The sequence below is a fragment of the Schistocerca serialis genome, chromosome 3 (genome assembly GCF_023864345.2).
Source record: "Schistocerca serialis cubense isolate TAMUIC-IGC-003099 chromosome 3, iqSchSeri2.2, whole genome shotgun sequence".
Classification (NCBI taxonomy): domain Eukaryota; kingdom Metazoa; phylum Arthropoda; class Insecta; order Orthoptera; family Acrididae; genus Schistocerca; species Schistocerca serialis.
The window spans coordinates 980,220,798-980,237,606 of record NC_064640.1 but is presented as its reverse complement, the minus strand read 5'-3'; the positions used below and the strand labels follow the sequence as shown (position 1 = coordinate 980,237,606).

At 44.0% G+C, this 16,809-nt stretch overlaps 1 protein-coding gene across 2 annotated transcripts in view; it reads left to right on the top strand.

The window, feature by feature from the left end:
* LOC126471422 (N-glycosylase/DNA lyase) overlaps positions 1–16,809 on the top strand; it is a 57,609-nt gene that overhangs the window by 25,605 nt on the left and 15,195 nt on the right. The window lies entirely within an intron of this gene.

Here is a 16,809-nt window from a genome sequence, read left to right as displayed (position 1 = left end):
CCACCAGTGAACCCATCCTGGACGTTGGCCTCCCGGAGACTGATTTGCGGGCAGTCTTCCGCCTCACCGTTCTCTCGCTTTGGGACACTGAATGGCGCAATCTGCCCACGCCAAACAAACTCCGTTCTCTCAAGGCGACGACGCGTGTGTGGCAGTCATCCATGCGAGCCGCTCGCAGAGATTCAGTTGCTCTCTGTCAGCTCCGCATTGGCCACACCCGACTGTCTCACAGTTATTTATTGCGTCGTGAGGACCCGCCTCTCTGTCGCTGTGGGGCGGTTTTGACGGTGGTGCACATTTTATTAACTTGTCCGCTTTTAACTGTGCTCAGGCAGACATTTGCGCTGCCTGATACGCTCCCTGCCCTTTTACTAGATGACTCTGCCATGGTGGACTTAGTTTTGCGTTTTATTCGGGCAGGGGTTTTTTATGGTTTAATCTGAGTGTTTATGTTTTTTAGTGTTGATTCTGGCTTTTAGCCTCTGATTTTAAACTGAGTTTTTAATGTGTTCTTGGTGGTTGGCTTTTCCTCTTTTTTTCTCTATGGTCGGCCAACCACCGTCACCCTCTGTGTGTTTTAATTTGTTTTGTCTGATCTCTGTCGGAGTCTTTCTCGTCCTGTGTCGTCTGACGTCTTTCCTGCTGTTCGTTTTTTTTATTCTCTTTGGGCGGTTTTAATTTTTTGGAAAAAGGGACCGATGACCATCGCAGTCTGGTCCCTTTAATCCCACAAACCAACCAACCAACCATTTCTGGACATCGTGGTCAAGAGGAGAGCTGATGGTATCCTGAACCACAGTGTGTTTTGGAAGAAAACACACACTTCGCAGAGGAATGGGTTGTGTAGAGTAATTGGATGCTAAAAGCACGAATACACAAGGGGCGCACTATCTCGGACACGAGAGTATCTGCCCCAGAAACTGGAACACCTCAGAACCGTGTTCAAAAGAAATGGAGATTAGGTGTGATCTCCGCCCCACAACTACAGTACACCCTGTGGAAATGGAAGTAGTTGTAACATTTCAAAAACTAGGAGACTGGTGGTGGTGGATTATTATTATTAATGTTTCCCTACCTATCCATTACATAATGGGTTCTATAAAATGCCCTACCCATCTTGCAGAAACGCCATGTTCTATCAATACTGGAGTTTGAGGGTATATCTTTTCACTTTACCTGCAGCACTGACTTTGGTCTCGCCGGGGGACTCGCCACTCTTCCGACATCTACATATCTACTTCACTAGCCACCAAGTGGTGTGTGACGGAGGGCACGATTCGCGCCAAAGTCATATTCCTCCCACCCCCTCCTCCCCCCTCTGTTCCACTTGTGGATCCCGTGAGGCAAAAACGACTGTCTGAACGCCTCAGTACGAGCTATAATTTCCCTTATCTTTGAACAGTGATAATTGCGTGATTTGAAAGTTGGTGGTAATAATATAAGCTCTACATCCTCGGCGAAGATTGGATTTTGGAATTAAGTGAGCAGCCCCTTCTGTTTAGCGTGTCGTCTATCTGCAAGTGTGTCCCACTTCAAACTTTCTATGAGATTTGTAAAGCTTTCACAATGGCTAAATGTACCAGTCACAAATCTTGCCGCTCTTCTTTGGACCTCCTCAATCTCTTGAATCAGACGAACAATACTCTAAGACTGGATGAAGCAGTTGTATTGTAAGCAATTTCCTTTGTTGGAGGACTGCATCACTTCAGAATCCTACCAATAAACAACAATCTAGAGTTTACCTTACCCGTTACTTGTGTAATCTGATCATTCAATTTGAGATCATTTCAAATAGTCACTCCCAGATACTTGATGGATGTTAGTGCTTTCAAAGACTGGGCATTTATTTTGTACTCGTACATTAATGGGAATTTTCGCTTTGTTATACGCAGTAGGTTACACTTGCTAATATTGAGAGATAACTGCCAGTCATTACACCACTCATTTATTTTCTGTAAATCCTCACTGATTTGTTCACAACTTTCGTGTAATACTACTTTCCTATAGACTATATCATCATCGGCAAACAGTCTAATGCTGCTGTCAATACCATCAACCAGATCATTTATGTAAACCGCAAAAAGCATGGGACCTATTACACTACCCTGGGGCATGCCTGATGTTATGCTTGTTTCTGTTGAAGTCTCCCTATTCATGACGACATAGTGCTCTCTGTCTGTCAGAAAGCTTTCTATCCAACCGCATATGTTATCGGATAGACCGTAAGCGTGCACTTTTTGGAGCAAGCGAGTGTGCAGAACTGAGTTGAACACTTTTCGAAAGGTGAGGAATATGGCATCAACCTGGGACCCGCTATCTAGAGCCTGTTGTATATCGTGCACAAAGAGGGCCAGCTCTGTCTCGCAAGACCACTGTTTCCTAAAACCGTGCTGGTTTCTGCAGATGAGCTTCTCTGAGTCTAGAAAGATCATTATGTTTGAACACAAAATATGTTCCACGATTCTACAACAAATCAATATCAGTGAAATTTTCCAGTAATTATGTGCATTATTTGGTGGGTTCGTGCTTGGCTACTACAGGGCCCCAGCCTTTGCAGCATCTTTTCCCTTCTGTGCTGCATGTCTATCCTCTTTGCTATTCTTTTTCCCCTCCCTTGGGGAACATGTCTGGGAAGTTTTTGGGAATGTTCTGCACTGTCTGTAGCTGACATACGTATGTGTCACCACTGTTTTTCCTTCCTTTTGCCTTTCTTCATTCACATTCTCCTATCCTTCCTCTACTTCGACATTTGAGGCTCCTCTTTTTCCTTCTTCCTCCCTGTGTGCTCCTGAAGGCCGGCCCACGTGTCTGACACGTAACAGGTGACTGGGTAACGCATGATTCCCAACCCTGAGCTGACAGGTAGGGTTTACACGTATGCCCTGGTACAGGCCAGGCCCAGGGACGAGTGATTGCCTGACCTGCTACTTTCCCAAATTGCCGATTAGTCCCTCTGTCAGGTGTTCGGAAAGTGTGACTTGAGGTGTGAACAGTCACCTAAGGTGAGTGCGCCTCCTCGTCAAGGGGCCCCCCAGTCGGAAGGAGCACGCCATCGGAGACACTGGCAATTGTGGGGGATTTTCTCACAATGAGCCAATCGACTTAACAATCGATGTCTACAAAATGTAAATGGATTGAGGCTAACGATTCAAAGACCCTGCCAGCTGCACCACGGTTCCTCACGTACTGAAGATGGTCAGTCCTTCACAACGGTAAATCCGTTTATTATTCAGAAAAGTGTTGATGCAGTTGCCGACCCTGTGAAATCCTGCTCTCATTTACCGGATGGCACTTTGCTTTTGTAGACTACTTCTGATTCTCGAGCACAACAACTGCTTGCCGCTTCGCTTCTCCACGGCTATCCCGTTCGTGTTGAGGCCTGTAGAACTTTGAATTCTTTCCGTGGTGTTATTTACACTAGGCTGCCCAAAGGTCTGACCGAGGCCAAAATTCAAACATACCTCTCTGATCAGGGTGTCATTGTCTTTCTGTCACCTTTGATAGAGTGGTGCTTCTGTCCAATATCAAAGCAGGCTATGATGTTATCACAGTCCAATCGTACATTCCGAACCCGATGTGCTGCTACCAGTGTCATCGTTTCAACCACACTCGAATGTCTTGTCGACACCCGTCCAAATGTATAACCTGTGGTAGGGATGCGCACGAGGGTGATTGTCCGCCTCGTCCTCCCTGCTGTATGAACTGCAATGGCAACCGTGCCACCTTCTCTCGAGATTGTCCCGTGTATCTCGATGAGCGGGCTGTCTAGTAGATCCGGGTAAAGGAAGAGGTTCCTTATCTGGTTGCTTGCAAGTTGCTGGCTAGTCGCAAACCCTGCGTTCTACCGTCATGCACTTACAGTACTGTTCGTGCTCCATCTTGTTCCATTAAGGACATGGCCACGCAGACATGTGACCTCAAATTAAGCTCTGTGTTTGTGAAATCGCTCAGTGTCACGGTAGCATTGCAGTCCCCTAGTCCAGCTGTGCAACGAACCATCAAACTCGCGCCCCGTGGGGCGAAGTCACCGGCTACACAACCGGCAGGCCGGAAAGGACAGAAGGAATACTCCCGTGAAGACTTTCTATGTCCCTCCAGCGAACACCTGAATCTTCCTCTGCTAACAGGAAAGGCTCGAAGAACTCCAACAGAGGCAGATGGTCTTGTGGACATCGTGCCTCGTTGCCCTGTAGCAGGGAGTCTCCTTAGGCTGGCACTCAGCAGCCGCTTAGGTGACACGACTTCATTTTTTCCTCCCCATGACTCTCCTCTGATGGAACTTCCGTGGTTTTCAATCAAACAAAGAGGATTTATGGCTGCTTTTAGAATCACAGCATCCACTTGTACTCCGCTTTCAGGAAACAAAATTGCATCCTCATGACCGCTTTGAGCTTTAGCATTTCTTCCCCATCTGTTTTACATTCCACCCGAGGTTGACATTCATAGTCAACCCATCTCCCTGACTACCCATCTTCAAGCTGTTGCAGTTCTCCTTTTCCTTTATCACTTGCCCTTTTGCCTTTGTACCATTTACATCCCTCTATCATTTGATGTAACCAGGGCATACTTCCTCCAGCTTATGGGGCAGCTACCTCACCCATTTCTGCTGCTTGGTGACTTTAATGTGCACCATCCCCTTTGGGGTTCTCCCAGAACCTGTCCGAGAGGTGCCCTGTTGGCTGACCATCTTAATCAGCTTAATCTCTTCTACCTTAACGCAGTAGCACTCACGCTCCTTTCAGACTCCTCCCACACCTACTCCCATTTAGACCTATCCTTTTGCAATGCCCAGCTTGCCCATCATCTAGAATGGTCCATTCTTTCTGACACCATTTGTATAACCATTTCCCGTGTGCCATCCATTTGCTGACTGCTTCCCACTGCATGCACACACAAATGGCAGCTTACTAAGGCTGACTGGAGGCTTTACTCCTCCCTGGCGACCTTTGACGAACAAGATTTCCCCAGTTGTGATGACCGGGTGGAATATCTTACAAACATTATCCTTAGCGCTACAGAACGTTCCATTCCTCACACTTCCTCTTTACCACGTAGTGTCCTGAGCCGTCGGTGGACTGAGGCGTGCCACAATGCAATTTGCACACGGAGACGTGCTCTCCACATTTTTAACCGTCATCCTACAATGGCAAACTGCATTCATTATAAACAGATGCATGCACAGTGTCGTCACGTTCTTCAGGATAGCAAAAAACCTAGCTGGACTTCATTCACTAGTTCTTTTAACAGTTCCACTCCCTCTTCCATCGTGTGGGCCAACCTCCGACGGCTCTCTAGGACCAAGATCCATTCCCCAATTGCCAACCTGACAATGGCAGACGATGTCTTCGTGGACCCTATTGCTATCTCCAACACCTCGGACCGCCATTTTGCGGAAATTTTGAGCGTTTCCCACTATCACCCTGCCTTCCTCCATCAGAAACGAGCAGAGGAAGCTTGGGTGATAGCCTTCTCTCCTCAGAATCTTGAGTGTTACAATGCTGTCTTTACAGTGGGGGAGCTAGATCGTGCTCTCACTTCATTCCGATCCTCTGCCCCAGGACCAGATGCTGTTCACATTCAGATGTTGCAGCACCTGTCTCTCGTGGGCAAGCACTTTCTGCTTAGTATGTACAACCGCATCTGGTCAGAGTGCACATTTCCCAGGTGCTGGCATGAAGCCACTGTCATACCCATACCTAAGCGTGATAAGGACAAACACCTTCCTTCTAGCTACCGCCTCATCTCTCTCACCAGCTGTATTTACAAGGTGATGGAATGAATGATTCATGCCCGGCTGGTATGGTGGCTCAAGTCTCGCAATTTACTAACCACTGCACAGTGTGGATTTCGAGTGCACTGTTCTGCAGTTGCCCGTCTCATCACTTTGCCCACCCATGTCACGAATGGCTTTCTGCAGAGATCCCAGACTGTGGCCGTGATTTCGATTTGGAGAAAGCCTGCAACACCTGCTAGAGGACTGGTATCCTCCGTACTTTCTACACATGGAACTTCCATGGCTGCCTACCCTGTTTCCTTGAGGAATTTTGAGTTTTCAAGGTACATGTCGGTTTTGTCTTGTCAAACACCTTTATTCAGGAAAACAATGTGCCTCAGGGTTCCGTCCTGAGTGTCGTCCTCTTTGCTATCACCACTAAGCCAATAATGGGCTGTCTCTGCCAGGCATCTCTGGCTCTTTACATTGATGATTTTGCATCTATTGCAGTTCTCCACGGACCTGTTTCATTGAACGGTGTCTTCAGCGATGTCTCGATCATCTTTACTCGTGGAGCATCGAAAGTGGCTTTGTTTTTCCACTGACAAAACCATTTGTCTGCTGGCGCATTTGGTTTCTCCCACCATTCTTACATCTTGGCCTGTTGCTCTTCTATTTGTTGAAACTATAAAATTCATAGGGCTCCAGCTCTATAGGAAACACTCTTGGTTCTCCCATGTGTCTTACTTGGCAGCCCTCTGTACGCAGTACCTCAGTGTCCTAAATGTCCTCGAGGGTACTTCCTGGGGTGCAGATCGAACCACCCTCCTCTTTTTGTACCAGTCCCTTGTCCGTTCAAAACTAGACTATTGGTGCTTTGTTTATGCATCTGCACATCCATCCCTCTTAGACCGTCTCAATACTATCCACCATCGTGACATCTGTTTGGTCACTGACGCATTTTACACTAGCTTGGTTGAGACTATGTATGCAGAAGCTGCTGAACACTGATGTCCTACAGCTGTGACTTTCTCCTCAGCAGATACGAATGTCGTTTGTCTGCCATGCATGGCCACCCATCCTATGCCACCTCCTTCAGTGACTCCTTTGATCGCCAGTATGTGGTGCGTCCCTCTTCTCTGTTACCTCCTGGAGTTCACTTCCGGCTTGTGCTCTCGTAGATTAACTTCACGCTCCCTTCAACTTTCCCAGTAGGTGTGAACCCTTCACCACCTTGGCTTTGTGCAGCGGCCCAGGTTCACCTTGGCCTTCATTCGCTTCCTAAAGACACTACACCAACCTCACTCTATCACCTTCAGTTTCATGACCTTTGCGTGGAACTTCACACTAGTATCCATGTGTACACTGATGGCTCTCGGACTGACTGTGGTGTCGGGTGTGCCTTTGTCACTGGTGCCGACGTTTTTCAGTATCAGCTTCCAGCACACTGCTCAGTTTTTACAGCAAAGCTCTTCACCCTGTATCAGGCCATGGAGTGCATCCGGTGACACAAGCTTTTCAGTTGTATCATCTGCTCAGACTCTCTCGGCACCCTTCGAAGCCTCTGTGTGCTGTACACCGTCCATCCCTTAGTGCAAGAGGTCCAGGAAAACTGTCACTCACTCTTGAGGGAGCCACTGTGGTGCTTATGTGGGTTCCCGATCATGTCGGTCTGGCAGGAAACGACGAGGCTGACGCTGCTGCCGTGGCTGCAGTCCTCATACCTCAGCCAGCTAGTTCGTACACTCCATCCGATGATCTCTGTGTTGCCATCTGTCAAGAGGTGGTGTCACTTTGACATTGCCAATGGTCCTCCCTTCATGGAAATAAGATCCATGTTATGAAGCCTCTCCCAGTGGCTTGGATGACCTGCTCTCGGCCCTCCCGCCGCGAGGTCATTTTAACTAGGTTTCGTATTGGGCCTGCCTTTTTAGCCATTCCCATTTGTTAAGTGGCGCTGCCCCACCTCTTTGTGCACATTACACCCAACTTTTAACTGTCTGCCATTTCCTGACCATTTACATTCCCATTTGGATTTACCATCAGAGTTGTCAGACGTTTTAGCGAACGACATGTGGGCTGTCGACCACATTTTACTTTTTATCCGTCATAGCAATATGGCGAAGGCCATTTAATCTTTAGTTTTATTGCGTATTTTATAGACCTTTCTCCACGTCCCTGTTTGTAGCTGTCTTATATATAATATAGTCATTTTTAACTCCTCTCTTTGTCTTCGTGTTTCACAGTTTTGAAATGTGTGCATATGACCCTATTTGTTTTTCCACAACAAAACAAAACTGACTTTGATTTGCTTACCTCGCGTCTTCTAAAGTTGTCTCGTACATCTCTTCCCGATTTGCTTCTTTTCGATATAGGAGCAGGATTTGACATGCAAACAACAAACTGTGCTAAACTGAAGTGGTATAGTGAGAGAAAATCCAGTGCTATGAAATAAAGTTAACAAAATACAGGATGCAACTTTATTTTATTAATTAACGTTTACCAGTAGTCAAGAAATGTAAGTAAAAGACCTATTATGTTTATTCATTAAATCAAATTCCATGGAAGCTAACTATGTTCAGAACACTGCAACAAGACACAACCTGGTGATTCACAGTATTACAAGATGTTTAAAACATCACACAGGTGTTTACCAAGGTACTGTTCAACACGGCAAACAATTTTCAGTAACTCATTACCCTATACCATCCAAGCATGTGTTGCATTTGTTCATACCCCATATAAACCTTCTAGTGAGTTGTTGTAAACAAATGTTTCCTGAGGCATTGTTAATTGCTACGAATAATTATCAGCATCATATTCCACTTGACAGTACCGATGTGTGTTGCCTCGCTCATACCCAGTAGAAGACTAGTAGTGAGTTACAGTAACAGTTTGGCTCCTGCTTACCCTGTGCCCGTTTCCGATTAGTCCATCGTTTTCCATCAATAACGATGGAAGTTAAAATGTGTTTCTCATTTATATTTTTACTTTAGTTAAAAGCTTCATGAATTTATTATTAACCTTCTGTTAGTGCAATTAATGTTGACAGTGTGGCTGGAGGAGCATAGCAGTGTTCAGATAATAAGTATTAACTAACATCATTGTAGTGCTTCATGCCATGCTCAGTATGTGATTCCCAGCTGTCTGTTCAGTACTCCAGCATGATATACAGTCATCTCTAGCAAGTTGTTCTCACGGCCTGCAACCATGTGCCGCACAACTCGGTGCACAGTACTCTCTCCCTACCTTGCTGTTACTGAATGGTCTTGTCTGACTGGTAGCAAGTAGAAGTAAAATCAACATGTATTGTGGGAGAAGAATGTGGTGGAAACGCCACAAAGTCAGAAAGGAAGAGGTAGCCACTGTCTTTATACTGTACAGAGGCCCCCTATCGGAAAAAAATTGGATGTGTACCGATAGAACGCCGAGTAAAAATGGTCTATTGCAGATTGCTTTGGTAGTTAGATTTTTGAATCTCTGTGTATTAATCCAATTTACTAGACACAGTTCCTGAGTTTTCGTCAAGGTCTACAGTAGAGTTGCACAGCACGTGCTGATAGTCCGTTGATCTGCATAGTTTAGCTTTCCACGGTCTTTAGTAAGGACAGGGACTGTGAATGTTGTGTGCGGATGCAAGCCGAGTTGGTTACACTTCGCTCACAGCTTCAGGCTGTGGTGGCTTCGGTTACACACCTGGAAGCTGCAGTAGATGGGCACCATTGTTGTGGGTCAGCCATGGGGATCCAATAGACGCCCAGCACGTCCGAGTCATCCAATTGGTCCTCACCATGGCCAGCCCAGTTACTGCTCGCACTGAGGGTGACCCCTCACCTGTGGTCGATTGGGAGGTTGCGGCGGGGCGTAGCAGGTGGTGAACGACTTACCAGACGGCTGCACATAAGGCCTCCCCAGTTTGTCTGACCAACAGGTTCCAGGTGCTGACTGTGGCTGACACTGTCACTGAGCCAGATGCTGTCGCCTGTCCTGTTTCAGAGGAAACCTCTCGGCCTGCAATATCCGAACAATCACAGAGGGTGGGATTATAGATAGTTGGGAGCTCCAATGTTAGGTGTGTTATGGGGACTCTTAGGGACATGGCTCCCAAAAAGGGAAAGAAAACCAATGTGCACTCCATGTGCATACCGGGTAGAGTCATTTCATATGTGGAATGGGTCCTCCTGGATGCCATGAAGAGCACAGGGTGCAGCCAACTGCAGGTGGCTATTCACGTCGGTACCAATCATGTGTGTCACTTTGAATCAGAAGAGATTCTCTCTAGTTTCGAGCAGCTAACAGAAGTGGTAAAGGCTGCCAGTCTTTCTTGCAAGATGAAAGCAGAGCTGACCATTTGCAGCATAGTCGACAGGACCGATTGCGGACCTCTGGTACAGAGCCAAGTAGAGGGTCTGAATCAGAGGCTCAGACAGTTCTGCAAGCATGTAGGCTACAGATTCCTCGACTTGTGCCAAACTGCTGGTTGGGATTCGGGTTCCGCTGAATAGGTCAGATGTCCACTATATGCAGGTGGTGGCTACACGGGTAGCAGGGGCTGTGTGGCATGGACTGGACGGTTTTTTAGGTTAGAGGGCCTCGGGAAAACACAAGAAAGGCTTCTGTCACAAACGGTGCTGGCCGAACACAGCAAGAACATAGATACAGAAACCATCGATATAACAGTTGTAAATTGTCATAGCTATGTTGGGAAAGTTCCAGATCTCCAAGCGCCAGTAGAAAGCACTGATGCTCAAATCGATATAGGCACTGAAAGCTGGCTAAATCTGGAGATAGGATCAGCCGAAATTTTTACGAAGTACCTAATGGTGTTCCGAAAGGGTAAGCTAAACACATTTGGCGGAGGCGTGTTTTTTGCTGTTAGAAGTAGTTTATCTTGTCACGAAATTGAAGTAGATAGTTCCTGTGAGTTAGTATGGGCAGAGGTCATTTTTGGCAAATGGAATAAAATAATAATTCGATACTTTTACCGACCTCCCAATTCAGATGATAACAGTTGCTGAAAGGTTCAAAGAAAACTAGAGTTTGATTTCAAACACATACCTGACTCATACGATTATAGTTGGTGGGGACTTCAATTTACCCTCGATATGTCGGCAAAAATATGTGTTTAATTCCGGAGATACGCATAAAACATCATCTGAAATTGTCCTAAACACATTCTCTGAAAATTATTTCGAGCAGTTAGTTCATGAGCCCACGCGAATAGTAAACCGTTCTGGAAACACACTTGACCTCTTAGCAACAAATAATCCTGAGTTAATAATGAGCACCAAAACAGATACAGAGATTAGTGAACACAGGATTGTCATAGTGAGAGTGAACATTGTAACCCCCAAATCCTCCAAAAATAAACGAAAAATATACCTATTCAAAAAAGCAGATAAAAATTCACTTGACGCCTTCCTGAGAGACAATCTCCACTCCTTCCAAATAAATAATATAAGTGTAGATCAGATGTGGTTGAATTCAAAGAAACAGTATCGGCAGCAATTGAGAGATTTATAGCAAATAAATTAACAAACGATGGAGCTGATCCTCCTTGGTACACAAAATGGGTCAGAACGCTGTTGCAGAAACAACGAAACAAACGTACCAAATTTAAACAGATGCAAAATCCACAAGTTTGGTGAACTTTTACAGAAGCTCGATATGTAGTGTGAACTTCAATGCGAGATGTGTATAACAGTTTCCACAATGAAACTTTGTCTCAAAACCTGGCAGAAAATCCAAAGAGATTTTGGTCGTACGTGAAGTATGTTAGCGGCAAGAAACAATCAATGCCTTCTCTGCGCGATAGCAATGGAGATACTATTGAAGACAGTGCTGCCAAAGCAGAGTTACTAAACACGGCCTTCCAAAATGCCTTCACAAAAGAAGACGAAGTAAATATTCCAGAATTCAAATCAAGAACAGCTTCCAACATGAGTAACATAGAAGTAAATATCCTTGGAGTAGTGAAGCAACTTGTGTGCATATGACTTAATAAAAGCAAGTCTTCTGGTCCATATTGTATACCAATTAGGTTCCTTTCAGAGTACGCTGATGCGTTAACTCCACACTTAACACAACCGTTCGCTCGATGAAAGATCCGTACCCAAAGACTTGAAAGTTGTGCAGGTCACACCAATATTCAGGAAAGGTAGTTGGAGTAATCCACTCAATTACAGGCTCATATCATTAACGTCAATATGCAGCAGGATTCTGGAACATATGTTGTGTTCGAACATTATGAATTACCTCGAAGAAAACGGTCTATTAACACACAGTCAATATGGGTTTAGAAAACATCATTCTTGTGGAACACAACTAGCTCTTTATTTGCATGAAGTGTTGAATGCTATTGACAAGGGATTTCAGGTCTATTCCATATTTCTGGGTGTCCGGAAGGCTTTTGACAATGTACCACACAAGCGGCTTGTAGTAAAATTGCCAACTGATGACCTCAGAAGTTAAGTCGCATAGTGCTCAGTAAATTTGTAGTAAAATTGTGTGCTTATGGAATATCGTCCCAGTTATGTGACTGGATTTGTGACTGCCTGTCAAAGAGTTCACAGTTCGTAGTAACTGATGGAAAGTCATCGAGTAAAGCGGAAGTGATTTCTGGCATTCCCCAAGGTAGTGTTATAGGCCCTTTGCTGTTCCTTATTTATATAAATGATTTGGTAGACAATCTGAGCAGCCATCTTAGGTTGTTTGCAGATGCCGCTGTCGTTTATGGACTACTAAAGTCATCAGAAGATCAAAACAAATTACAAAATGATTTTGAAAAGATATCTGAATGGTACAAAAATTGGCAGTTGACCCTAAATAATGAAAAGTGTTAGGTCATCCTCGTGAGTGCTAAAAGGAATTTGTTAAACTTCGGTTGCATGATAAATCGGTCAAATGTGAAGGCTGTAAATTCAACTAAATACCTAGGAATTACAATTACAAATAAATTAAATTGGAAGGACCACATAGAAAATGTTGTGAGGAAGGCTAACCAAAGACTGCGTTTTATTGGCAGGACACTTGGAAAATGTAACAGATCTACTAAGTAGACTGCCTACACTACACGTGTCCGTCCTCTTTGAGAATACAGCTGCGTGGTGTGGGACCCTTACCGGATAGGACTGATGGAGTACATCAAAAAAGTTCAAAGAAGGGCAGCATGTTTTGTTTATCACAAAATACGGGAGAGAGTGTCATTGAAATGAAATGATCCAGGATTTGGGCCAGACATCATTAAAAGAAAGGCGTTTTTTGTTGTGATTCAATCTTCTCACGAAATACCAATCACCAACTTTCTCCTCCGAATGCAAAAATATTTTTGTTGACACTGACCTACATAGGGAGGAACGATCACCATGTTATAAGGAAAATCAGTGCTCGTACGGAAAGCTATAGGTGTTCGTTCTTTCCGCACGCTTTACGACTTTTGAATAAGAGAAAATTGTGAAGGTGGTTCAATGAGCCCTCTGCCAGGCACTTAAATGTGATTTCCAGAGTATCCATGTAGATGTAGATCAAATTTCGTACCAGAGATGTTCATCAGCCAGCACTGTGGCTATAATCTCATTAAGGATTGTGAAGTAGCTGGATCTAATAAATAAGACATTCAGCAAATGGTCTTATAAATAAGACATTCAGCAAACATAACGATGTGGTGACCAGGGTGGACAGAGTAACTACACATATGCTACTAGCAATGCAATTGCCTTTGTGGCCACCAGCATGTGCTCTCAGATGCAGACCACATAGGAAATGCCTAATGCTTTGGGGGGGGGGGGGGGGGTGGGGGTGGAAGAGATAGTGGATCCAGTATTAGAATAAGAATTCAAAAGGGCTTTAGAAAACATAATATCAAATAAGGCTGAAAGGGTAGATAACATTCCATCAGAATTTCTAAAATCATTGGGGGAAGTGACAAGAAATTGACTATTCATATTGGTGTGTAGAATGTATGAGTCTGGTGATACACCATCAGGTGTTCAGAAAAACGTCATCCGTACACTTCTGAAGATTGCAAGAGCTGACAAATGTGAGAATTATCACACCATCTTAACAGCTCACACTGACAAGGAAAGTATACAGAAGAATGGAAAAGAAAATCGAGGCTGTGTTAGACGATGATCAGTTTGACATTAGGAAAGGTAAAGGGGCAAGAGAGACAGTTCTGACGTTGTGATCGATACGGGAAGCAAGACAGAAGAAAAATTGTGACATGTTCATATGATTTGTCGAACCAGAAAAAGCATCCAACAATCCCAAATGGTGCAAGATGTTCGAAATTTTGAGAAAATAGGGGTAAGGTGTAGGGAAAGATGGGTAGTATACAATATATACAAGAGCCAAGAGGGAACAATAATAGTGGAAGACCAAGAATGAAGTGCTTGGATTAAAAAGGGTGTAAGACAGATGCAGCCTTTCACCCCTAGTATATATCGAAGAAGCAATGACGGAAATAAAAGGAAGGTTCAAGAGTGGATAAAAATTCAAGGTGAAAGGATATCAAAGATAAGATCCACTGACGACATTGCTATCCTCAGTGAAAGTGAAGAAGAATTACAGAATTTGCAGAATGAAATGAACAGTGTAATGAGTACAGAATATGGACTGAGAGTAAATTGAAGAAAAACAAAAGTAATGAGAAGTAGCAAAATTGAGAAGAGTGAGAAACTTAAGATCAGGATTGGTGATCACGAAGTAGATGAATTTAAGGGATTCTGCTACCTAGGCAGTAAAGTAGCTCTTGGCAGACAGAGCAAGGATGACATAAAAAGCAAACACACTGGCGGAAAGGGCATTCTTGGCCAAAAGAAGTCTACTAATATCAAATATAATTAACTTGAGGAAGAAATTTCTGAAAATCTACATTTGAAGCACAGCATTGTATGGTAGTGCAACATGGACTGTGAAATAACCAGAACAGAAGAGAATCGAAGCATTAGAGATGTGGTGCTTCAGAAGAATGTTGAAAATTAGGTGGACTGATAAGGCATTCAATGAGGAGGTCCTCCGCAGAATCGATGAGGAAAGGAATCAATGGAAAACACTGACTAGAAGAAGGGGCAGTATGGTAGGACATCTGTTAAGACATTATGGAATAACTTCCATGGTATTACAGGGAGCTGCAGAGGGTAAAAACTGTAGAGGAAGAGAGAGATATGAATACATCCAGCAAATAATTGAGGACGTAGGTTGCAAGTGCTATTCTCGAGATGCAGAGGTTGGAACAGGAGAACAGGAGAGGAATTCGTGGCAGGCCGCATCAAACTAGTCCGAAGACTGATGGTTGAAAAAATTCAGAAATGGAGGTTTTGAATGCATTGTAAAAATCTGCTCTTAGTTTAGGTCTTTCAAGTTCAAAATTGTAAGCAGGTCTTCTTTTATGCTGATATCTGAAAATATCAGTCTTACAAATATCGTAACTGGGGCTGAATCGACTCCATCTACTGACTCATCTAACTGCAATGAGAAAAGCAAGCAGGATTACAAATCTATTATCAGTTGACATTTTATATTCTCTGCCATTAATCCAACTTATCATGTTGTAGTAGGTCTTGACAGAGGCATGCGTCTGATGGCTAATATTTTCTCTGACTTGTTTTTAAATGTGGAAAACAAGCACTCACTAGTTGGCAGAAAAAAAAACCTCCTTAACAACTGGGCCATCATCAAGATGGGTTTGTCTGTTTCATCAGTACTTCTGATACATGAAATGGTGCTATGTTTGAAGGAGGACTTGTTTGTACAGGCTTAACAAAAACCGACTGCAGTGTTTGTAGTTTAGTTTAAAGATTAGAGTGTTTCATCTTCCTCAATGCACTAAGTTATAGCTCTCATCTCATATTATGTTTGTGGAAACTGAGTGCAGCTAAATACAGGAAAACATACCACTTCCACGGTGGGTGGGAAGAACAGTTTTTTGTTACTATATGTAAAGATAGGTGTACATATTTGTACAGCTGTTGCTGATTCAAAGTCTCTGTGAACTGTTGTAAAATGGTCTTCAGTAGTTCCTTTTTTTAGGTACAGTTAAAGTAGCATTGCATACGAAACATATACACCTATCTTTACAAATTGTAACAAAAAACTGTTCTTCCCATTCACCGTGGAAGTGGTAGGTTTTCCTGTGTGTAGCTGCACTCGGTTTCCACAAACATAATAAGAAGTGAGAGCTATAACTTAGTGCGTGCACTTCCTAGCTCTGATCAGCAGCACTTGGCAGCAGTCTGGAGACTTTGTGCCATAGTGATTTGGAGATGTTTGTTGCCAGCTGTACAGCATACTATTCACTGGTGTTGGCTTCATTGTTGCTGAGCTGTGCTGTTGTCGTCATGTGTATTGTTGTGCTATTTTGACTGTGATTGTTTCGGAAATGGGAGATGAGGTGGTTATTTGACATGTCAATACAAACAGCAATCTCAGTTTCGATAACATGAAGTATTTAACTGATTATTGCCTCCATTGTGCACATTGTTGTTTCGGGGAAGCTCGAAAACAGGGTTTTGTGTTTCCTACTGCAGGTGGAGCTTGATCCCCCCTCCTCGCCCACCTCATCTTGCAGCAAACTCTTACCTCTCTCACCGTTCCTCACAACACACCAAGTTAGAGTTCGCAAGTAGTAACCTCAGCATGCAGGAGGAATGCCTGTTGCATGGTGGAAGCATTAAAGCTTGTAAACTGCAGATGGAGATGAAAGAGGGAGACACGTTGTTGTCAGATTTACCAAGTACAAATACCGTGCAAAACACTCATTGTCAACAAACCGATATTCTACAGAAACAGCTCTTGTAAATAGATTTTGGTCAAAGGTTTTGAAAGATTGACTCTTAAAGCCGTGTCGATCGACTGGTTGGTCATGATTGACAGGTTGAGCACCTATGCTGTAGGACATCTTGCATAAATTTACCTAGAACGTTACTTGTGGACGGAGTTGACGTCATTGTATTCTACTGTATTTCCTTTACTCAACTTATGTATTACTTTCTTACTTCTTTCTTGCTTGTATTAATAGGCTCATTTCCTCCAAACCTTTCCTCCCATGTGGGCCATGGCGATTCTTAGTTCTGAAAACTAGCAAGTGTGTCTCATTT